We start from the raw sequence: 25,057 nt of genomic DNA, 5'->3' as shown, positions 1-25,057 counted from the left end.
GTGTCCTTGAATTAAGTCAGACTGTGGTTGAGTAGTTAAATCGAATTCACACATCCATATGTAGCTATTCCGGGCTTATGCATTGACTAGTAGATTACTATGCTACTTCCTTCCGTTTCCACAAGTTGACGTAATCAAATGTGTTTGGAAGTAATAGATTTAAAAAAAATATGTGCACAAACATTTCCTGTGCCTGACAAACGGCTGTATCGATTTCCTACATTGTGGTTTCATTCATCGATTGTATCGTTTAATCAGGTTGTATTGCTTGCTATTCATCTGTGCACGTTATCGAATTTCCATAAAACGGATGGACTGCGATCACCGTACACTTTTTGCTGTACAAGTTTCCTTCCTTTGAAATAGCCCCGGTAACATTCTCTCAAAATGTCTTCCTAAAGGCTAGGCCACCTAGATTCATTGACGCGCCGTGATGTCCCGTAGAATATAGGTGTGTACTAGCCTTTAGCAACGTGAATCGCTTAATCGTGAAGCGAAAACGGTTAGTGTAATGAAACCATCCGGTGTCATCTTTAATTCATCGCAGTCAAGCCCACTTCGGAGGTGGGGTCAGCACTGGAATTGCCATCAGCCAAATTTTGAAGGAATCCATTACACTTTCTTATTCTGTCTTTTCGCTGATGGTTGGGAGTGTAAGGGAAGGCTCGTGCCAACAGCTGTGTCCAGGATGAGCTGAATTACAATGTCGATTCGCCTCCACGGCAGTTTGAAAGTTAATATATACGCACTTAAACTTCATCGTGTAGATTCAATGTCTGCCGCCCCACTACCATCGGTTTCCCGGTTTGGTTGGTGGTGCGTTTTGACTTTCAAAAGCTCGATCGATCCTTTCCTTATTGCCGGTTTCTTTTTCTCTTTCTATATGGACCGGAGGTGGTGCGTGCTGTTGCTTTCGATGCAAGGCAGCTGCTGTTGGCGGAAGACGAATTCTTAAGAAGATCGGTTGGCCGGTGGAGTTGGACATATCCGTTGAAAGTCGTTTCATATGCATGGGGCTTTGGTGCTTTTGATATTGAAAATTTATAATACTGACCGTTGGAAACGCCGTTGACAGGGTTTGGTAAGCATGAACGGTTGCGAATGAATGTTGCATATAAAGTAATTGAAATTTGGAGAAAAGTTTGAGTGATTTTATAAAAAATTCAATACTTTCCTCTTGTCCCTTTCATGTCTCGAAGGACATGCAAAATATCATTTTTTATGTTTATTGTTGCTTCAGATTAGTTTTTTTTTTCAAATAATAGCTCATGTTATCATATTAACAAAATAGAAAGACCGATAGGCTTGCAGTGTTAGTAAACGACTTTTAATTTGAACTAGAAGGCGTCAATAAAGTCCCATGTTATACAACTATTTGATATTTGATATTTATTTGACAAATCTAAATCAAACTGTACTTTCAGTAGACGCATAAATGTCCAATATTCTATGGAAGTTCTACGTAACATTGGTCCGACGGTGGTCAACGTGTCATCAGCCCCTGTAGATAAACCGGCAAACAAGTTCTGGGTCTACCTAATCAAAATATCACCCGATGTTTCACAGTCAGACATCGAGAAACTTGCCAAGGAATCTTTGAATGTAGATGAAGTTGTTGACCGAGCATTGATCGGGGAGTCTCCACAAGTGTGAGGTCTGTCCATCAGTTACTCCAAAGCCGACCCTGCCTCCTGTCTTGGAGCAGTCGGTGAAACGGAGTTCGTAGTTTGGTACCGTGTTTGTAGTAATTCGGTGAGGCAGGATCTCATTGCCGTAGAGTTGTCTCCTGCTCGGAACTGCTTGGCCATGGATTTGTCCACTCGGATGGGGGAAGAATCCCACTCTCTGGCTCCGTTCCAGTGGAGCTTGGCCACCGGGGGGAGCTCATGGTGAGCGATTTCCTGGAGGTTTCGTTTCCCTTCTGTGAGGAGAAAAAATTTTCCGTCTCCGCTTAATTTTTCGTCGAGGCCCACGGCTCTGGTACAGATTGTACCAACCGACTCTGCTAGCGCCCTTGCGGCACTGGATTCAGGCCATACAAAACCACATAGCACCACTTTCATGTGGATACCGGGACACTGCGGAATTGCCGGAAACATAGAAGCAGACCACCTCGCAGCCATTGGACGAAATGGCCGACTCGCCAACACTTCGATCCCCAGACAGGACCTGAAAATTTGGATCAAGTCAACCCTCAGGACGGCATGGGACCGCAAATGGTTCGCCAGGAGAGACCTCTACATCCGGAAGACCAAAGGGGTAATCCTTCCCTGGACGGATGTCCCAAAGTTTAACGACCAGAGATTCCTGTCCCGGTTAAGAACCGGCCACACCCGCATCACCCACAACATGGGGAGCAGCAGTGGCGGAAACTTCCGCCAAAGATGCGACACCTGCAGAACAATAATGACGGTCGAGCACATTCTAATAAACTGCTCTTGCTTCCACGGAAAACGAGAACTTTACGGGATCCCGGGCAACATCCGAGACGCCCTTCAGAACGACCCGGTAGCAGAGGCACAACTGATATGTTTTGCGACAGAGGCCGGAATCTACAAGAGGGTTTAACCCATATATATTATTACAGTAGGCCCTGCCGGTAGCGGGTGCCAGGTCTCTCCTGGCAGCTTCTACCGGTGGGGCTCTGCTGGGGTCCTCAAAACAAAACAGAAAACACAAAAGATGACAGCAACATAGAACAGTAAGGCAAAATAAGTTCCCCTCTGGAACCGCAACCACCATTCAACTCTGTAAAATAAAAACTCTGTACCTTCTCTCCCTTTGGGATACCCCCTTCTGGGGTGTCCGGAGACGAACCACCCCAGGGCTGAAAGTCTCCTTAATAAAGATATAAAAAACATATATACTATACTATATAATATACTATACTATCACATCAATCGCTTTTCTTTTGTTGCATCTACATTCGTCCCAGTAGTTAACTCGACACCTACACCAAGCACGCCAACTCCGTAAAAAAGCTTCTTGAAATAGCTACACAGCAAAAAATCAATTTTGATATCACATCAAAGTGGATGCACTTCAATCGTGTCGAAAATATGGTGATATACTTGCCAAAAAGGACAAAATTATCATTAATACATAAGCTGCTTTTACTGCATTTGATTATTTTTGTTGCCATAAAAATTACATTAGATTTTCGACATGATTGAAGTGCATCCTCGTGGATGTAATATTATAATTTATTTTTTGCTGTGTAGCCCTCATGATACGACCATAGTTATGGAACTTTGATGAGGATATCCAAGGATTCTTACCTCTCAATGCTTCATCTGAACAGGAGATTGCTGTAGTCGAGCCCTTACTCTCTGCAGGACTTAAGCAAATCAGCGATCTGGTCAACGCGAATGGTAGACTTCTCGACCTGATACGGAGATGAACTAGCCTAGGGCTAAAAATCTTCTAAATTAAGAAGAAAAAAAATCTCGACCTGATGCTCGTTAGTGATTCAGATCCTATTGAGCCATCTGCCATTTTAAAAGTTGTTCGCAATCATAAGCCGTTAGTTTTAAAAGGTGATATCAGTTCGAGCGACCATCCGTCATCGTATCCAGCAGTACGCAGTAAATACAATTTCGCACGGTGTGATTTCGATGCTCTAAATGCGAGGATCTCAGCATTGGATTGGGTGCAATTACTTACCTACCATTGATGCCGCCGTATCCGTATTCTATGACAATATTTATCAAGTAATACATAATACTGTTCCGGTAAAGCCTCGTAGACCTTCTCTGCATTTCCAACAACCGTGGTGGAATCCGCAATTCCGTAATCTGCGTAACCGTCTGCGTAAGGCCCGTAAACGTTACTTTCGCTCCAGGACTGCTGAAAACAAGTATGGTGCGCAGTTTGCAGAAGCCGAGTACAACAGTTTGCATGAAGTTCGCTTTCGTGAATATATCGATAACCATGCTTGGTATGCACAGTTGTACACACCAACTGCTCATTTGTTAATAACTTTTCACTCAGTGGTTGACATTTGTTTTTCTTTAAAGTAATTGATAGATTAGGATCATAGCTTTCTATAGATATGCAAAGAGTACACTCAGAATAATTTTCACTTAAATGCTACGTGAAAACATACGTAGATTTTTTCCATCGTACTTTTCACATAAGAGCTACGTGATTATCATGTAGAGGCACTCATTTAATTAAGCTTAATCGTCACAGGATTATCACATAGAAGCTACGTTATTTGGTCGTTGACATTCATTGGAGAGTTCTAGTATCAATATTTTGACACTGTTTATGCAAATAATATCTAGATACAACCTTTACTGTTTTCATAGTAGTATTATGAAATAATATTCCTTTAATTTATTCAAATATTCTAAATACACCACATCAGATTTTTTTTTAAATATTCGATACGCAGCACAAACAATCTGGACGATCAGGGAGATGGGCCGAGGTACTGCTTCCCTTAGAGGAAGAAACTGATGGATAGCTTGACATAATTCTGTTGAGTACGATGAAATAGACAGTTAATTTTTGTTAAAGAGAATAAAGTAATCCGTAATGCTATACTTACATCTTGCCAATATCTTTCAAAAATACCGAACAAAAGCATATCATGATGTCGGCATGATTTGCACCGCTCTGAGTGTACGTACCACTCTTTTTTTTAGATGTGGAAATCACATAAGCTTTAAGTGAAACGCACATAGACTCAGTGTTATGTGAAAATCACGTACATTTAATTGATTATGTAGGGGTGTTAAAAAAGAACTCCCTGTGAAATTCATGGGACATCACATACATTCTACGTGAGCCACGTAAAACTGAGAGAAGAGGAAAAATTGAGAGCTTACGTGATGTTTCACGTAGCTTCAACGTGTGGATTATTTTGAGTGTAGGTAAATCTTAACATTTGAATCAACACCAATGAATTTTTACACTTAAAGTCCGAGATGTGCAGCGAGCATTTCTCACTTGATTTTTACAACGCAAAAACAAATACAGTTTATTACTAGAATTAAAATCTACTTTTTCTTACGTACCTATATCAAGCCTAAACTTTATTCTATCTACTGCTTCAAACAGAACTATGTTTTGTCAACTGTGTGCAAAGTTATTAGCAAATGAGCAGTTCGTGACCAAAACGGTGTATGCCAAGCATGTCGATAACCTCCAGAGTGGCTTCAAAGAAAACCCATCGTTATTCTGGTCTTTCGTAAACGCTCGCAAAAGATCAGCTGGTATTCCGGCAGAAGTCACCTACTATAATCGAAGCTCCTCCACTGATGCCACTTCTGCAAACCTCTTCGCTGATTTCTTCCGAAGCGTTTTCCAGCTCGATCAAACTTCTCCGCAGCAGCAGTAAATCGACCAGTTACCGAACTACAACGTTCATCTGCAGCAGCTTAACTTCAGCCATGACACTATTTTCAAAGCCCTTTTCTCGGTGGTTGGATCAAAAGGCCCTGCTCCGGATCGTATTCCACCGTCTTTCATCAAGAATTGTGCAGCATCGTTGGCCACACCCGTTATGTCTATCTTCAATCGTTCACTCCTGGATGGCGTTTTTCCGGATTACTGGGAGCTAGAGTCGGTGTATAATGAGTCACGCCAAGAGAAAAACAGTTGAACTCGCATCACGGTTTTCGAAAGATTCTCATTCTTTTCACTTGGCAACAGAGGACTTCTACAACAACTTCAAATGACTTCTAGCGAGAGAAAAAATATTGCGGCTGTAGTAAATCATTATATGAGTGATTTTGTCAAATTATCTTAACAAAAAATAGTAGAAATTTTCATTACTAATCATTACCGAGCGTATCCAATGACAATTTAACGCTCACTGCGTGTTTATGCTCATTTCTTTGATTATATTTTATATTTTATTGCAATACCTTTCGTGGACCTTTCATAGCATCGTAATGTTTATTTACTTTGTACGATAGGTAGCCGGTTTGACAGTTCAATAGGTAGACTTGGCTTCACTCTTGGCGTGACTCATTATACACCGACTCTACTGGAAGCTTGCATCAATTACACCGATCTTCAAGTAAAATAAAAAACAAAATCAAAATATCTTGACTTAAAGTTCCGGAGTGATTTGAGATTTGGGCGTAATTGTATTTGTAAACAAACAGGTCAATCGCTGATTCCTCGTGAATTAAAGCTCAATTTTATAAACAAGCTATACCAAATGAAAGAGGAATCATACCTCTACCTCATAGTGTTATTAGTTTTCAAAATTGAGCTTTTATTCGCGATAAATCGGCGATTGACGTGTTTGTTTACAAATACAATTACGCCCAAATCTCAAATCACTCCGGAGTTGTTTAAACGTAGTAACGAATGTAACAGCCGTTGCATTAAATGTCATGAGTTCTATTTTGTGCACGGCGAATGAGAACGACCCAAATTTGAGTTTAGTTCACTCATAATAGCCAAACGTGCAGGAACTCAGTGATGAGCAAAATTTGTCTCATGGTTTCCATGTGGAAAATCTAAAAAATCTGCCGGAAAATGAGGAAATTGACGAAAATTTTATTCAATCTCGGAGTAGTACCAATAGACTGAGTGAATCCAATCTTTACTTTGTGTTATTGTGTTATTCAATCTCGGAGTAGTACCAATAGACTGAGTGAATCCAATCTTTACTTTTCTCAAATTCGGGAAATTTTCCCTGGAAAATCCCGGAAAAACCTGGGAAAACATGAGGCAACTCATCGCTGAGTTCCTGCACTTTTGGCGATTATGAGTGAACTAAACTCAAATTTGGGTCGTTCTCATTCGCCGTGTAGTAAATTGAATCCCTACTGAGTATCAAATTTAAGAGTGGAGCAAACTGGTTGGTTTTAAACCATATGAACTGTGTTGTTTTCAGGGGATGGATATGGCTGTCATATCGATTAAGTTTGCTGCGTACCGAACATCTGCAACGTTGTCAGCGGTACCCTGATGTGTTTTGTTGTTTTGATGTTGAGTACGTGTATTCAGCTATATGTCAAACCCCTGGTTGTTTTAGTTGCCAATGTTGCTAGAAACAGGCCATGGTTGCCATGGCAGTTTATTTTGAATTCTCTCCTCTCTTATCTTCGACACTCGCTATGAATCACCATAATCATTCTTCGCTACTAGGTATCTTCTTCTTTGCAATGTTCAGATGGATAGATCGACAAATCCACACACGAAGAGATAATCGATGTACATCTTGTTATCACCTCTTATACTCATTCAGTTCGAGTGGAATAATTTAACATTTCCACTTCGAGGCAGCTTGGTAACGCGGAAACAAAAGTGAAATCCAAGATGGCCAATCCAGGCCAAAGAAGCTTGTGACTTAATACATCCGTCCAGCTGGGTAAAAACTGATCAAGGTCACCACTTACACGGAGAGTCGAGGCAATGAATAACCGATGATTTCGGGAAGACTAACCAACGTATGTCAGTTATAATTCTTCATAACTTTGACGTTATCACAATATTTGGATTCAGTTAGACTGGGCCCTCCGGAAAAGTCCCACCGGGGTTGGTTACTTGATCTTTCTTATGCTTAGTAGTACGCCCGAGCTACTGGACAATAGGTGAAGGACAACTAATTGGGGTCTATTTTATACCTGCAGGTACGCGAAGTACTAATGGTACGCATTGTCCAGCCGCTTATCAGGCAAGAGCAACACACGAATGTGGTGTAGTGGTAAGCGTGATTACCTCTCACCTCAGCAGGCCTGGGTTCAATCCCAGTCGGCGCCGCCGGGATGTTCTGAGGCATAACATCTCTGATCACGCCTTCCTTCGGATGGGAAGTAAAGCCGTTGGTCCCCGGTTCATGAGTTGATGGGTCGATAGGTAGGGTCCAGGTGTGGGAGCTGCCTTCCTGGCACGTCGGTAGCATTGGTGCTCAGCACGGAAAACAAGGTAGAGGAACAACATTTTTTTAAGGCCTTTGTGAATAAAACAAAAATGACTAGATTCCTTGGCACATTTTTATTTGTTGCAATGAATTGGGTTCTTGTATTTTGAAAAATGTATCGGTTTTCATACAACATTTGGAAGAGCTTCGTTTTCTGAGCACAGCGATATTTTTTTCGAACCCACATACTTTCATCTTGATTTTTAATCAAGATTTAAAGCAAAATAATAACTTCACTGTTTGACACAAAACTAACAAACTGACAGCTCGATCCCATACAAAGTGACACCGAGGGGCGCTAATAAGGTGATTTTTGCAAATGTTATTTAAAATAGTTCCAGTGTACCAAAATTGATGCAACTTTAGGTTTGGGTTCCATTTTTATGCAGATTACGAATATGCATTTACCTCAATACCCTTAAAGAACCCAATTATAAAACTTCGGTTGAAACAAGTTGTGTGAATTCATGCACCAGATGGTGGAAATGCAGCTGCAGGAAAGAGAGTTATCAATGAACACCGAGACTAAAATAGAACCGCGTCAGTTACGAAACATGCGGGATGGACGAGGAATTGCAAATGACCATGTGGACATGCAAAATACCTACAACATCAGCTTACTGCATAACAAAACAAACTATAAAATGAGTCGCATCAGCACCGAGAAACGACAATAATAAAAGCACCACCAGGACCAACTTCGAAGCTGACGAAATGAAGGAAATGTATGGTTGTTGACGTGTAGGGTTGCCGCTACTTCATCCTATGATGCACATTTTCGCCGTATGCGATAAGAACAATGGCTGGCCACTGGCTGAAAGTCAAGTATAATAAAGAAAAAAAGTATGGCTGATTTTTGCAACAGATGTTTTTTTTCCTTGATTTGTTTTCCGTCGATCTTGTTTTCCGTGCTGAGCACCAATGCTACTGACGCCAGCATGCTTGGCATACACAGTTGTACTCACCAATTGCTCATTTGCTAATAACTTTGTACACAGTTGACGTAACATAGTTCTTTTTAAAGCAGTAGATAGAATAGAGTTTAAGCTTGTTATTGATACGTAAAAACAAGTACATTTTAATTCTAGTAATAAACTGTATTTGTTTTTGCGTTGTAAAAATGAAGTGAGAAATGCTCGCTGCACATCTTGTACTTTAAGTGTAAAAAATCATTGGCGTTGATTCAAATGTTAAAATTTACCTACTCTTTGCATATCTATAGTAAACTATGATCCTAATCTATAAATTACTTTAAAGAAAAACAAACTTCAACAACTGAGTGAAAAGTTATTAACAAATGAGCAGTTGATGTGTACAACTGTGTATGCCAAGCATGGACGCCAGGGAGGCACCTCCCACACCTGGACCCTACCTATCGACCCATCAACTCATGAACCGGTGACCAACGGCTTTACTTCCCACGTGATCAGAGATGTTATGCCTCAGAACATCCCGGCGGCGCCGACTGAGATTGAACCCAGGCCTGCTGGGATGAGAGGTAATCACGCTTACCACTACACCACCGGTGCCGCTAATGCAACAGATGTTGCCAGTAAAAAGTTACGGCGATTTATTTTCTATGCAGAAAACCGGAACATGTTGATTTTAAAGAAATAAGGACCTTTTCTGAAAACAATCATTGGTATAGGTGCTTGAAAGCAGCCATGTTGGAAAATACGCTACAAGGGGGAGAGGGACCAAACTTAATCATTTTGTTCGACCATTTTCCACAGAGATGGCGCTGTTCCGCTGGTAGGAAGTGATAAAAATCCCATATATAAATTGAGAGAAGTGGGAATAATTCGCTTTCGGTGCATATTCAGGTCAAAAAAAGTGAACGACAACCTAAACAAATTAACCAGGGACTATGTAGTTTAGTTTTTTCCCAGAAATTATTGTTAAACAAGCTAAAATTATTGTTAAACAAGCAAAAATTTAATAATATCAACAACATGTTTAAATTGAGTACTTGGCACTAAGAAAGTCTACAGTAGTTTTAACAAAATATACATATCTGTTAAAAAATTGAAAATTTTAACCAGGGTGGCCAGTGAACCGCAACACTTTAGAACACCAGGAAAACTATTTGGAAATGCCTTCAATTTCGATTAAAAATCGGGGAAAATATACCTCCTTTCCCAGAAGATAAATTGTAAACCTTGGAAACTTTCCAAAGGTATTTGTCTGTGATAGGTTTTCAAAAGTCTTTCAAGGATGTTTAGAACTTTAAAAAAATCAAAGTAAATTTTAAGAGAATTTTAAAGGATTCTAGGGATGACCTAGGTTTACCTATATAGTTAAACTTGGCTTATTAGAAACACAAAATTCAGCTCCGACACAATACCAATATAATTGAGAGAACATTTTAACGAGAGTTCTGAGAAAAATTCTATGATGATTGGATGAGGATTCTAAGCCCACTTTTAATAAGAATTCAAAATTAGTTCTGAAAATGCCATGAAAATCCCGTGAACTCCAAAGATGGTCTCTGCGGATAGTTCAAAAAGAATTCTGGGGTGATTTCTGAAGATACCTCCAAGAGAATTCTAAAGAGTTCGAAATAAATTCCGAGAGGAATGCCAATGGAATCGAATTTTGAGGGGTTCAAGCTCAAAGGAATTCTGAGAAGAGTTTCAAAGTTATTCTGTGATGGATTTTTGTTTTGAGAATTTTGAGAAAATACTATGGAAATTCTAAGGAGAAAGCGAATTGAATTTCCAATTGAATGTCCAAGATTATTCTAAGCATAAATTTATTAAATGCCTGAGGTTAATTGCATGGAAATTCTAAGGAGATTTCAAATAAATTTAAAATAGATTTATGCAAGGAGCCCTTCAGTGAGTTCCTAGAAGAATCAATAATAAATCGAAATTAATCTACTCTAACTTATCATGTGTTATTACTTCATGCGTGAATTTAACGATTTACATAGTCGAAGATGCTTAACGTCAAATATCAGACTTGAAGTGCAGAGTTTATGCGATAGATGAGGAGATTAAATTATAGAGCTGATAGCTCCGTTATAGTGTGACAGTGTGAAATTGTATATACAAAGTAGAAAGCGAGCAAGGACAATTTTGAGGAAGGTACGAATCGGGTAGTTGTTTACGTCAGTTGGCGACTTGAGTGTGAAACAATCGATAGAACTGTTTCCGCACATCGGAGGTACATGAGCAAATCGGCGATCATCCCTTTTGCCAGTGGTGGCAGGGGAAACACCCATAACCATCCCTCATTAACGGATGAGCTTGGTAAAGGAGCTGTTTTAACCGATTCGTACCTTCCTTATATATACAAATTTCACACTGCCGTACTATAACGGAACTATCAACTCTTTACTTTTATCTCCTCATCTATCGTATAACATGTCCACTTTAAGTCTGATATTTGATGTTAAGCATATCCATCTACGAGAATAATCTATTTTCAAGAATTTTGTTGATTGTTCTGCAAAGAATTTCAAGAATGCAATATTATTTTTGTATAAGCTTATTTGCCTCTAAGTTTAAGAGAAGGGGAATTATTCTAAAACAGTTATTGAGATCATTCTGAAGAAATTCTGTGAAACGTTCTTAGCGAATTACAAATGTTATCTACCTAGATATATCAAAATTTTAAACATTTCGAACGCAGAATCAAATTTAAGCTCATAAAAAAATGGGAATTACTATTTAATTCCTCTGTTCGGGACCTAACACCACTGCGACCAGTAATTTGATCTATTGTAGTATATCCCGTGTCCTTAGTTTAGTGCATGTCGTATTACTCCATCACTATTGAGCATGAGCATAAGCATCAGCATGATTGACCGCCCACGGTTGCTACTCTGTTATTGCCAGACCAGCTGTAATTACACAGAGAACCAATAGACGATGCTTGGGACTAGCAATCATCCTCAATGTGTAAAAACTGGTAATCTCGAATTAGGCAATACCAGCACCGGCCGCGCCTGAACGCAGGTCAAGAAAGGAATGGGTAGGAATGTGTTGACGTGACACTCGCTTTGATGGAAGCCGAGGAGTCCTCTGCACTTCCACGAGGAATCACAGGGATGTTGGGTAAGAGGGTTGGGTTAGCAGCAGGGTTCGTTTTGGTAAACGATAAGCTGAACTGATGTCCTAACGATCGTATAACGCGAAGGAGCTTGCGATTGAACCCACGGTCTTCTGCTCAGTAAGCAAAAACGTTTGCCACTAGGCAGACGAGCTCCTTTTTAATCATCGAGTTGCTGTTATTACCATGTAGTCATATTAACAAATAAAACGATTGACGAATCTTGATGTGGATGGGCTTGAGATTAGACTCAGGATGTTCTGCTCAGTAAGCAAAAACGGTTGCTCTAAGGCCACCGAGCCCCTCATATCACATCATACCGTTACTCAAGTTGTTATAACTATTCAAACCCGGCACCGACGACAACGAAAGGTTTAGCAAAATACACGATAAACAAGCGATCTTACCATACATTTTTAATATGAAAGGACCTGGGACCGCGTTTTTCTGCTCAGTAAGCAAGCCACTGCAACCGACGATCTTTCAAATCCGAAAACAAAAGGCTACGAAAAAGTATTTAGGCCTTGATTAAATTCCACTATCACGCGACGTTCAATGTTTCGATTTGCTCTTTACGCATTGTTCAGGCAATGATAACAAGCTATGACCGACATGACGATTGTTTAAAGTAATATGAGTAATATGAGTATTATTGTACAGTACATTGTAGAAGTTACCTCATTATTCTGCAGCGCCATCGGTTTTTATTTCTGGATCTTCGTATTACTCCATCACTATTGAGAAATGATAAAGTATTCGATTTTTTTACAGTTGTCATTCTTGCATTTATTGCAAGGATCCGACTCTAATTGGAAGGTTCCGCTATTTATACCCTTCAGAGTGTTGAAACACCCTCCAAAGGCGCGTCCCTCTGTCAGTCAAAATTGGATTCCTTGGCAACAAAATTAAGGAATGACACCGATAATGACCGTGCATCATAACCCTAGTCTTCACCACTTCAAACTAGAGATCAACGAATAGAAGATAAGGAATCACATAGATGAAGACTGCCTAGCTCATTTTTTTTCTTGTTTGAAGATCATCCTCGGTGGGCAAAGCCGAGTCTTGTCACTATCAACAAGGCATAAAAAGTAACAAGGACTAAGATGTGTTCCTTGGATTACTGAAAAATCCTGTTCCCCTAGTTTGAAGTAGTCAGGACTAGGAATCGGTGGTAGATCTTACATCCCGTAACGTACCACGAAAAGGTGATCTACCCACGTTACGGGGCGAATTACTATTTACTAGTCATCATGTGTAACGTAAGCAAAAGTAAATTATTCACATCACTTCAACATCACTTCACAGGAGATTCCGTTGTGAGATTCGATTAAATTTAGGAATTTATGAAATTTGATTTTAAGTTCCATGACATTAAAAGTTCATTTCAATATCAAACCGTATTGTAATTTCTAAGTTACCACATAAATAGTTACTTATTTAATATTTACTATTTGGTCACTATTTCCGTAATTTTAGTCACTAAAGTCACTACTATTCAGTCAGTCACGAACAGGTGACTCCACACTGCTGGCCTTCGCTCACGCTGCATGTAATTGAGACATTTTTCCATAGAAAATGTTCGCTCAGTTATTCAAAACAAGGATTGGGTACCATCACGGAAGAATAAACGTGCTGACTAAGCTACTAACTGAGTGCTCTGCTGTCAGTTACTCGTTTACTCCCCAATCATTGAGACTGAGACTCTCATGAGGCAGCGAATGATGATGTGGATGTCTGTTCATATTCATATGAAAATGACTCATTGAACCTGACTGTTATGTGCACTGGTCGCAGGAAGATTTTTGCTCTCAATTTTGATATTTAGCCGTTCAAACGACCAAAACGACAGCAACCTGAGTAATCATTATCAGCGACATCATAACATCAAATTTAGTTTTCAATTTGATCTCAGATTTTTCTCGGGTGGTCAAACCAAAATGCTACGTCAGTAATGTATTTTCCCTTGGGGTAAAAACATCCGATTATCCAATTTCTATCATGGGTTTTCGATGTTTTGAGATACAACAATTTAATTTAAAAAAATCTAGATCACAAGTTATTCCATACAGCCAAAATCTATCTAATTCATTAAAAGAACATTTAGTTTGAAATCATTAGTTTTTTAATTGTAGAATTCTCAAGAATACATTTGCACCACTATAGGGGTTAGGAAAAGTGGAAGATAGCAAATAAATGATCGAGGAAGGTCCCACCATCATTGTCAATGGCATCATTGCCATAGTTTTAATTTTCAAACAAATTTACTTACGCATCTGTTCAATTTCAGCTGGAATTTTACTCGTTGTCAGCATAGAGCAAAAAAAAAGAAATTTTTCACTTTTTACGACAATCATAACAAAACCAATAATTGATTGGATCCGTTTCTTTGCACGGGAGTGTTTTTTTTTGTAACTAGCGTAAGTGTGCCTGCGATTTGCATCGAGTGATGGAGATTGTGAGTAAGCTGAAGGATGTCTCACTTGATACGCCCAAGACTGGACGGGTGGTAGCTGGTGGCCGTGAACGGTTCCTGGGGAAAGCACTAGATGCGAACCTCCTCCCAGATCACCATGGCAATACAGGAAGTATCACAACAAAGGAAATTGCTATTAGATATTTTGCAAACAGTGACAGATAGCGGACATGAAGAACCAGTGGAGGTGCCGGGCAAAGGGGTTTATCCTAGACAAATGGTAAGTTACAAATTCTCTGTTGTCGTTGTCGTAGGCGCCGTCGTAGTCGTAGGCAGTACCGTTGGTATAATTAACATTAAACATTAACCGCTGAAAATATGAATTATCGCGTATTTCTGTTGTTCATTACATTCCAAGTGAAATTCGAGAACGTAATTTCATTTGAATAGCTTGTTTAGCCAGGTCTTAAACAATCGTCACGTCGGTCATAGCTTGTTATGATTGTCTGAACATCGAAACATTGAACGTCGCGTGAAAGTGGATCTTAATGAAGGTCTAAGTACTCTTTCGTAGCTTTTAGTTTTAGGATTTCAAAGATCGTCGGTTGCAGTGGCTTGCTTACTGAGGAGAAAGACGCGGTCCCAGATCCTTTCATATTAAAAATATTAAAATATCGCTTGTTTATCGTGCTTCTTTATCGTTGCTTCCTTGATTTATGGTTCTGTAACTGGTTTTCGTTATGCTATCAATAAATTACAAATTACAAATAACAATTATTTTGTAAAACTTTTCGTTGTCGTCGGTGCCGGATTTGAAGAGTTATAAACACTTGAGCAACGCTATAATGTGATATGAGAGGCTCGGTGGCCTTAGAGCAACCGTTTTTGCTTACTGAGCAGAACATCATGAGTCTAGTCTCAGGCCCATCCACATTCAAGATTCGTCAATGATTAAAAAGGAGCTCGTCTGCCTAGTGGCAGACGTTTTTGCTTACTGAGCAGAGGACCGTGGGTTCAATCCCAAGCTCCTTCACGTTATGTGATCGTTAGGACATCAATTCAGCTTATCGTTTACCAAAACGAACCCTGCTGCTAACCCAACCCTCTTACCCAACATCCCTGTGATTCCTCGTGGAAGTGCAGAGGACTCCTCGGCTTCCATCAAAGCGAGTGTCACGTCAACACATTCCTACCCATTCGTTTCTTGACCTGTGTTCGGGCGCGGCCGACGCTGGTATTGCCTAATTCGAGATCACCAGTTTTTACACATTGAAGATGATTGCTAGTCCCGAGCATCGTCTATTGGTTCTCTGTGTAATTACAGCTGGTCTAGCAATAACAGATTAGCAACCGTGGGTGGTCAATCATGCTCATGCTCATGTAGAATTCTCAAGAATATATATGGAAGAAAGCATTGATCGCACGGATAAACTTAAATTTTTTTTTGACTTTTTAATGCTGGATTGACTGGAAAGTTCACCTGTGCGAAGAAGAGGGTTTAATGGGGTATGACAAAATGAAGTGAAGTACGACAAAGTGGCGCGAAACCCCATGTGGTTTTTTGTATAAAATGATTAACCGGCCCGACACTATACGGGTGAGTTTCATTCGTCGCACAAATTAGGACAAATCCCATATTCACAAAAGTGCATTAGCGAAAACAGATGCCACGCGAATAAGGCGAACGCTGTATGTTGATTCTCAGTGTACGTGTGTTCCTATTGAGTAATACTTTCAAAAATTTAGCACACAATACAACTGAAGAAGTGCATTCTTTTCGGTCTGAGCAAGTAGACCAAGCTTCATCGGGGAAGCTACCGTATTTCTGATAGCTTTTCAAATGGGGGTTGATTGGATGCGTACATCATAGCAGGTTGCCTGTAAGATTTGTTTAGATTTTTTACAGAATTTTTATTATGTCTTTTCTGGAGTCCTTTTCGATTAGGTCGTATGTTAGAGGCAAAATAGAGAAACAAGGTGTTTTGCTTCGGGGTCTCCCTTAGCTCAGTCGGTAAAGGCGCAGCTACAAAGCAAGACCATGCTGGAGGTGGCTGAGTTCGATTCCCGGTCCGGTCTAGGAGTTTTTCGTTTTGGAAAATTTCTCGACTTCCCTGGTCATAGAGTATGATTGTACTTGCTTGCCACACAATTTACAATGCATAAATGGTACAAGCATCGAAAGCTTAACTTGAGTTGAGAGCACGCAATAAGCTAATATGCGATAAGCAATAAGCTTGAAATATGAATAATAATAATAATAATGACGAATGAGTTCCACAGAGCCTAACCCCCTTGGCATAAAGACAGCCCGGGGTAGGTGAAATTTTCCAGCATTTTTGCTGAGAAGCATGAAGGCCGAAACGCAATGTGGACGGAAGCGGAACGGAAACGGAAAGTTTGACAGTTGTCACAAATGACATCAAGAAGCTTAACCGATGTCAATTTGCTAATAACTAGTTTTCAATCCGACAAGTACGCTTACTCAGATCGGGCTTTTCCGTTGCAGCTGCCGTTCCGCTTCCGCTGTCATTGCGCTTGAGCATTGAGCATGAGCATGATTGACCGCCCACGGTTTTTTTCCTTTGGTTTGTTTTTTCCGTCGATCTTGTTTTCCGTGATGAGCACCAATGCTACCGACGTGCCAGGAAGGCAGCTCCCACACCTGGACCCTACCTATCGACCCATCAACTCATGAACCGGGGACCAACGGCTTTACTTCCCATCCGAAGGAAGGCGTGATCAGAGATGTTATGCCTCAGAACATCCCGGCGGCGCCGACTGGGATTGAACCCAGGCCTGCTGGGGTGAGAGGTAATCACGCTTACCACTACACCACCGGCGCCGTTTGACCGCCCACGGTTGCTACTCTGTTATTGCTAGACCAGCTGTAATTACACAGAGAACCAATAGACGATGCTTGGAACTAGCAATCATCCTCAATGTGTAAAAACTGGTGATCTCAACCTAGGCAATACCTGCGCCGGCCGCACCCGAACGCAGGTCAAGAAAGGAATGGGTAGGGATGTGTTGACGTAATACTCACTTTGATTGAAGCCGAGAAATCCTCTGCACTTCCACGAGGAATCACTGGGATGTTGGATAACAGGGTACGGTTTGCAGCAGGGTTCGTTTTGGTAAACGATGAGCTGAATTGACGTCCTAACGATAGGGAGGAGTTACTGTATAAATAAATAAAAAGGAATGATCTCACTCCAAGTGGAGCTGCACCAACAGCAACTAGCCTCCTCGTAGACTTTCTTCGACACATCGCAGGTATCTCCTTAAAACACAGACGTCAAAATTCCGGATCCATCTCGTCGATATATGATTAATAAAATATTACAAAATACAAACAGCCTCGATTTTAGTTTCTCAATTTCTTTAAACTCAAGCTATATATAAAAATTCGATACGTTTGATTAATTTTTCTTCCTATCCCCTGCGATTGTAAGGATGTGGCCAAGGTGTATAAAACTTATTTTGCAAATTCTGATGTGTGGGGAAAACCACTAGTCCCAAGTGTTTTTCATGGCAACACACGATATTTTCTGCAAAATGTTTCGGTTGACCATTATAAATTGCATCATGTTACTGTCCTCTAATAAGTTGTGTGTTTTTGTAAAATGAAAACTTTCCTGAACATAGTATTAAAAAAAGTTTAAACCGAAAAATCGATATGGCAGGGGTTTCCATAAAAAAAAAATGCTCAATGAAAATGACATGCTAGCAAATTTATGTCTTCAGTGAAGTTTATGGTAATGATGAATTGTACAATTTTGTAGACCATTTCAATATAGAAAATCGTTAGTCAAAAAAGTTAGAATTTTCAAGTGGTGTCATAATGAGTATAATTTATGGACGATCCCTTCATCAGATATGAATTTTTTCAACAAATAACTTCTCAAAAGAAACTAAATTGATCATGCACTTACCTTACCTTCAACAAGCGCACATAAGCATTAGGTGCCCCAAATAACATCAAATTGTTTGTATCTGATAGGCACACACTGAAAATAAAATTTCGTTTATACAACGACGTTTGTTCTACGAATTTATTCGTTGTTTTCTACAACGAAATAGATTTGTACATTGTATGAAGCTAGTTTCGCTAGAACTGCCACACTCGCTATCGCTACACCCAACCAGCGGGCCACAAGTGTTGGTTGTGGAAACCGGAAAATGTGGAGTGTGTTAGTGAGGATAAGTAAAAATAACTTCATCATTGGAAGGAATAAACATGACAAAAAAAAAAAAATAGGCTTCAGACCGGACTCGGCTCATGAACCTTGCGATCGTCAGATCTGTGCTTTATCCATCGCTTTATCTGTGCTACGAGAAACGGTAAAACTAAAGGCAAATAAGAAGCACTCATGGAACGGTAATTCGATTTCGCTTGCCTTTTCTGCTGCTTGCATGTATTTTATTACTCTAACATAAAACCACCGCGCCAAGTAATTTTATTTATAGTGGAAGCTTGCATGTATTGGTCAAACCGACAATATTTCTAAAAAAAAAAAATATATCCCATCTCCAACACACAATCAGCACTTTAGGAGACAAAAAGCGCAGTTGTTGGTTTGATTGTACGAAGATGTATTTGTATATTATACGAATAAGGCGTAATATTGACATTGGCCAGATGACAGGAAACACGAATGTTTCGTACCATTTATGAAAGATGTGTTGTATGTACGATATTCATTTTTACGAAACGGTTTTCAGATAAATAACGAAAATACGTTTTCATTGCAGACAGAGGTTGAAACAGTTAACGTTTTTTACTACACTCGTTTCGTTGTCGTGCGCGGTCTGTTTGTATTCGTACACTCATGCTCTACCGTCGTCTCTCTCACACAACGCAAACGGTAGAATAACATTCGAGCAAAAAGAAAATTATCAAATAACTATCATATGACATGTGTGATTTCGTTCTAATTTCTCAATTTTGTGTAAAATGAACCATTTCTGATAAGAAATGTTATTACTAGGACATCATTGCTTGCTATTTTCTGAATTCACACTAGCACAACATCAGCAGCTCTTATTATGAGAAAAACTAAAATACCTTCGTGACGGTCTTCGGCGACAGTGTCGTATGACAGAGCATGTCATATGACATTTTAGTTTGGTACTGTACTATGATAGCTTGTTTTGGAAATGTCTGAGGCAAAAGCAGTCGATTATCACTGAAAATGTGTCGACTACCGTGACCGCTTACAATACTGGGCACAGATGAGCGCACAGTTATAGATGGGCGTCCAACAATTCTCTTAGGCATTTTGTTGCACTACCCAGCTTTTATAAATGAAGCGTATTTTGATTGATATTTCTGCGCCCAGTTAGATTTGGTTTAAAAAGAAAACAAATTGGTTTTCGGAGCTGCAGCTGGAGTAACCCTGAGTAACCGCCATACCTGACGGTATTAAACTGATGTTTTGGCAAAAATTCAAAACACATGAATCAAATCATTAATTTTCGTTACGTGTTGGAAACCATAAGCGTATTGGTTGTTAACTTAATTATATTCTCGACTGCACTCGATAAATCTTCCTTAAACTATTCAAATGAAAATCACGCGTCACTTATATAACGGTTGTATGACTCCTAGCCAAAAGAACTTCAAATTCGTTGACGGTATGTTGACGAGAACCTATGTTGAAGATACCACTACCGATCTTTCTTCGATGATGGTAGTGATGATGACGATGATGTCGAATCAGAATTTCAAATCATTCCCCATTTACCGCATGAATCCACCCGCACGTCACGGCAGCACCCAAAGTGACGCCAAGTCCCACAGGAATATTCATAATGTGCCTATATTTCTACCTCACGGGGAAATGGTGTAAGACGCGCCTGCGGAGTAATATTACCAACAGTATTTTTGTATGGACTTAACAAACGAAATTTAATGGTTTTTCATCCAGAACTGCAAGGTGGACTGCTGATCTAACATTTGGTGATATTTTCATATCAATTACTGCTTTAAAAGTAGGTATTCGAAAAACGTCAATGGTCACATTACCCCGGTGGTGCGTACTGCACCCAGTTTCCCTACTAGTACCTACTCGTCAAGAATGAAATCCGGACAACCGGCCGATGGTTTGCCTCCGAATGGGCCTAGGATTCCTACGTTAGAACGTTCTTAACGGACGTCTTTCTTGGTGGTAATAATAGTGTAGCCACGGGTACCGGTTGCATTGTGTGGTGCCCACAGTCAGTTAGTATTTAATCGGAAATGAGATACGAAGTAATGTAAATAGCGTTGAATCCGTTTGCGATTTCTGTATTTTTGTCGCTTTCATTCGGTAAATTCGCTTTCTGACGAGCACAGGACGTAAAACGGGCTAATTTCCATTTTGTTCTACATCGATACAGAATGCGAAGCTCATCATATTTTTAAATATTATGATTGCAGAAGTTTATTTAAATTTTTTATTTATTTGTTTGTCATCAACTAAGTGTGTAGACTGTTTTAGCTACAATGAAAATCATATATGTTGTTACATCCCTATTTACGTACACCAAACTAATACTACCCCAACGCATTATAAATCCATTCCATGTAAAAGCTTGCCAAAACCTCAAAAGTTCTCGATTAATGGCTGTGAAACACAAATCGTGGATTTTATGATATTCTCCATACTTCAAAAATTATTTTCCTACCACTGAAGGGGCGACATCTCTCGGATCTTCAGTATAGCTACTACTCAAATCATATAATTAATTATATTGCAAATACAGAGTGGGTAAGATTTTGCCAAGACGTCTTCAATGCCTTCAATTGGCTTGTGCTCTGCACGTTGAAACCCTTCTTCTTCTTCTTGTTCGCATTTCAAGCTTATTGCTTAGCGCATATTAGCTTATTGCGTGCTCTCAACTTAGTGTTATAAATGCACACGGGAAAAAATCCGATCTCTGAAATGAGGAAAATGACTCATGATTTTATGAACACAGTGTGTTTTCATGTTATGAAAATACACCATGAATAATATTCATGATATCATGAGCAACTTTTCCGTAACGCAGCAAACATTCCCAAAATCATGAATCATCCGAGTTGAAATCATGAGCTAAATTCATGGGTTCAACTTTTAACCACAAAATGTAAAAAGAATAAAATAAAGCATCAGACTGGATTCGAACCAAGAACCTTGTGATCACTAAACCCTACTTTTACCACTAGACTATCAGTACTTGTATAAGATGGAAGACAAAAGGCGTATAATAGGTACCTGTTTAGTTTATGAACACGGTTTGCCAAGTACGTGTAACGCTTGTAGCGGTCTTGATTCCACTGCATTATGAAATCATGAATTTCCATGACGAAATCATGAATCATGTGTTTACGATTTCATGGGATGGCATGTTTTTTCATTTCATGATTTTTTATTCATGAAAATGGAATAGGATTCGTTTCCGTGTACTTCCACAGTTATTAATTGAGAGCTTTCGATGCCAATACCAATGCATGAATTTGTATCTTGTGTGGCAAACACAATGATTCTCTATGCCCAGGGAAGTCGAGAAAATTTCCAACCCGAAAGATTTCCTCGACCAGACCGGGAATCGAACCCGCCGCCTCCGGCTTGGTAATACCGTGCCTTTACTGACTAGGCTATGAGGCCCCTACACCTTGAAACCCTCACACCATATTGAATGCTCCCCTTCCCTCTAGTGCTTTTGGTTAGCGTGGGCGTACTTTACAAAAGTTGATGAGCCGTTTTCAGATTGTGTGTTGGAATCACAGACGGAGGCTGTGCGCGGAATGATGGTCATGCATGTCGGTTTGTTGGTGAATATCGTGGAAAATGATTCGGGCCCGTCTGCCATATGTAGAATGTATACATATACAAAATTGTTGGACGAGTTCTGGGTCGTTTTTTGCAATTTCTGAACCTACCCAAGTAACACATAAAACATCTTTTGAAAAAGAATTAGAACGGATTGTTGTATAAATGTATTATAAGAGATGCAGAAAACATCGTACGTTACATATGAGGTTTAAAGATGTTTTCTTCATACTTCTTCGATTTAACATTTTCCAAAATAGTTTTCTTTTGCTTTTATCTTAAAATGTTATTTGAACGTGCATCTTACTGTTTTAATACCACTATAAAACTTGTCGTACACAAAATCAATCCAGATTGACGTAAACATTGACGGTGCCATTGAGCCGGACTGTTTCTTCATGCCGTGATTGACAGTTTCTTATGAGGTTTGTTATAAAGAAAGTTGAAAATACTTTTTTATGACATCTCATAAATTAATACAACTGAAAATGTGCAGGTTGTCTTATAAGGAGTTGAAAATACGTTTAAATAACATTCTGGCAATTAAATGTACGCTTTGCTACTAACAAAACGTCTTCATGACGGATCGAAGGCGTGTTGAACGAGAAAATAATTGTCATGCCATTGGCAAGAACATGATAGATACTTATAACAAACCTTTCATCAAGCGGTGTTGGTCTAGTTAGGTAGAAACAAGCCTACCACGCCAAGGACAAGTGATCGAATCCCATGCTCAAGATTTTTTTGTTGTTTTTTTTTTGTCGCTGGTTTTTATGATGTTTCCAAAATACATGTTATAAGACCAGTATTTAGTTGTATAAGCACCGCGTCTTGCGCTTTTTAGGTTGTATAAATGTATTAAATGATGTATATTAAAGTATTAGTGATTCTTTGCGTTAGTCATTACAAAGTATTTTCAACTTCTTTATGACAAGCCGTGTTGCTTGGGTAGTGCAATTTGAATTCATAATGTATAAGTCCAATTCAATAACTTTCTTATACATTTGTTATCATTGTTCATTAATTCTTGATTTTGTGAGTTTTTGAGATTGGATATTCGCTGATCGGAGTGTGTGGTTGGGATGGGTGATTAAGGTTCTGGATCTATTGATTTAAATTATTTAAGTTTATCAGAAGTTCCCTTAATTTAAGTTTTTATTTAGCTCTTCGATGATGTTACATCTTTAGATTGACTTGTTTTCTGCCCTTCGATTATGAAAAATCTTTGGATTTTTATTATAATGAATCATTTTTTTCAGCCTTCGTTAAGGCTGGATCTATTGAGTTAAATTATTTAAGTTTATTTTCAGCTCTTCGATGATGGAATATCTTTAAATTCACCTTTTTTCAGCCTTCGTTCAGGTTGAGTGTATAGATTAAAATTTATTTTCAGCCCTCCGATTATGGAACTTCTTTAGATTTCTGTTATAAACCCGTTCTCGTTTTCGATCGAGCCGTTTTTGCCATACAAAAAAAAAGTTTAATTGCGTTTATTTCCTTAATTGAGGCCTAATCACGATTTAAGGGGTTGGGGGATTTACATCTTTAGTCGCGTTTATCTCTTTAATTAAGGCCTAAATGGCGATTTGAGGGGTGTTTGGGTGTTCAAAATCTTTAATCGCGCTTATTTGCATAGTTAAGAGCTAAATTAAGGCTTAAATCCATATCAAATCCTTCTCAATAGCAGTTTTTGTCGTCGTCTGTGAGGTCGTCGCTGGGACCGAAATCTAGTAGCACCTAGTTTAACGGGAAATTGATCGTATTTTTGTGATATAAGGAATTGCGTATCGAGCAGAAAATTATGGGTTCAATCTCAAGCTCCTTCGTAATATAGAGTTCAGGAATCGGATTTATTTTTAATATATATCGTCTTGAAAATTGGGTTGGAGAAACGAGTACGTTAAAGAAATAATATTCGAGTTTTAGGAAAGACTTTTTTATCGGAAATCTATAACAAATCTTTCTCAAAGAAGTTTTTATCGTAGTAACAGCAAGTTGAACAAGAACTTGGCCGTCATATTTTTGTGAAATAAGGAGCTCGGTGGCGCTGTGGCGACCGTTTTTGCTTATTGAGCAGAAAATTATGAGTTCAATCTCAAGTTCCTTCACAATACAGAGTTATACTTTGAATCGGCTATCTTTCATAATAAATTCAGTTGAAGGGCCGGTTATGTAAAAGAATTATTAAGTTCATCAATTTAAAATTGATAAATAGCAGATTTTTAGCGATGGGCCCAATCAGACCTTCTTCACTCTTTGGAATTTATAGAGACAGATGACAGCGCCAAAAGGATTGTGACGAGACAACATTGAACTGCAGCCTTGGAAGTAAACATGCACACCAACATCTCTAGATAGAGCTGGAATAAGGGCCTAACAGCTTTTGTAAACAATGACTTCAATCGATGATTTCTAGAAATTCAAGGCTCGCCCACGCAAACAACCCCCTCATCGGATAGGGAAACACTTCCCCTATCCGATGGTTATGTTGGTCTGCGTGGGCGTGCTTTGAGTTCTTGGAAATCATCGATAGAAGTCATTGTTTACAAAAGCTGTTACGCCCTAATTCCAGCTCTATCTAGATCTATGCATTTACGAACCCACACCACTGAGCGGACGGTACAGCGCAAATTAAAAACACGAAGCGGTGTCATAACTTATTGTCATCACTCAGCTTCGGCAGCTTCCGATTGCGTTTGCGTTCTCAGGCATTGACAAATACCTTCCTCTGTTATACAATAGGAAAGCATTAATTTTCCAACATAATGTTTGAATTGAATGCGTGCTGCGTTGACTAAGGAAGGCGGCATTTCCAATGGCTTGTGTGTGTAATTCTTCATGGAGAGTAATTGATTTTCCATGTCTACTTATATGCTTATAAAGATTATATTGTGCAAAAGCGTCGCAAAT

This window comes from Ochlerotatus camptorhynchus, unplaced genomic scaffold (assembly GCF_037179485.1).
Source record: "Ochlerotatus camptorhynchus isolate MF236.1 unplaced genomic scaffold, CSIRO-AGI_Acam_v1.1 ptg000574l, whole genome shotgun sequence".
NCBI classification, from domain to species: domain Eukaryota; kingdom Metazoa; phylum Arthropoda; class Insecta; order Diptera; family Culicidae; genus Ochlerotatus; species Ochlerotatus camptorhynchus.
This window is presented reverse-complemented; position numbering follows the sequence as displayed.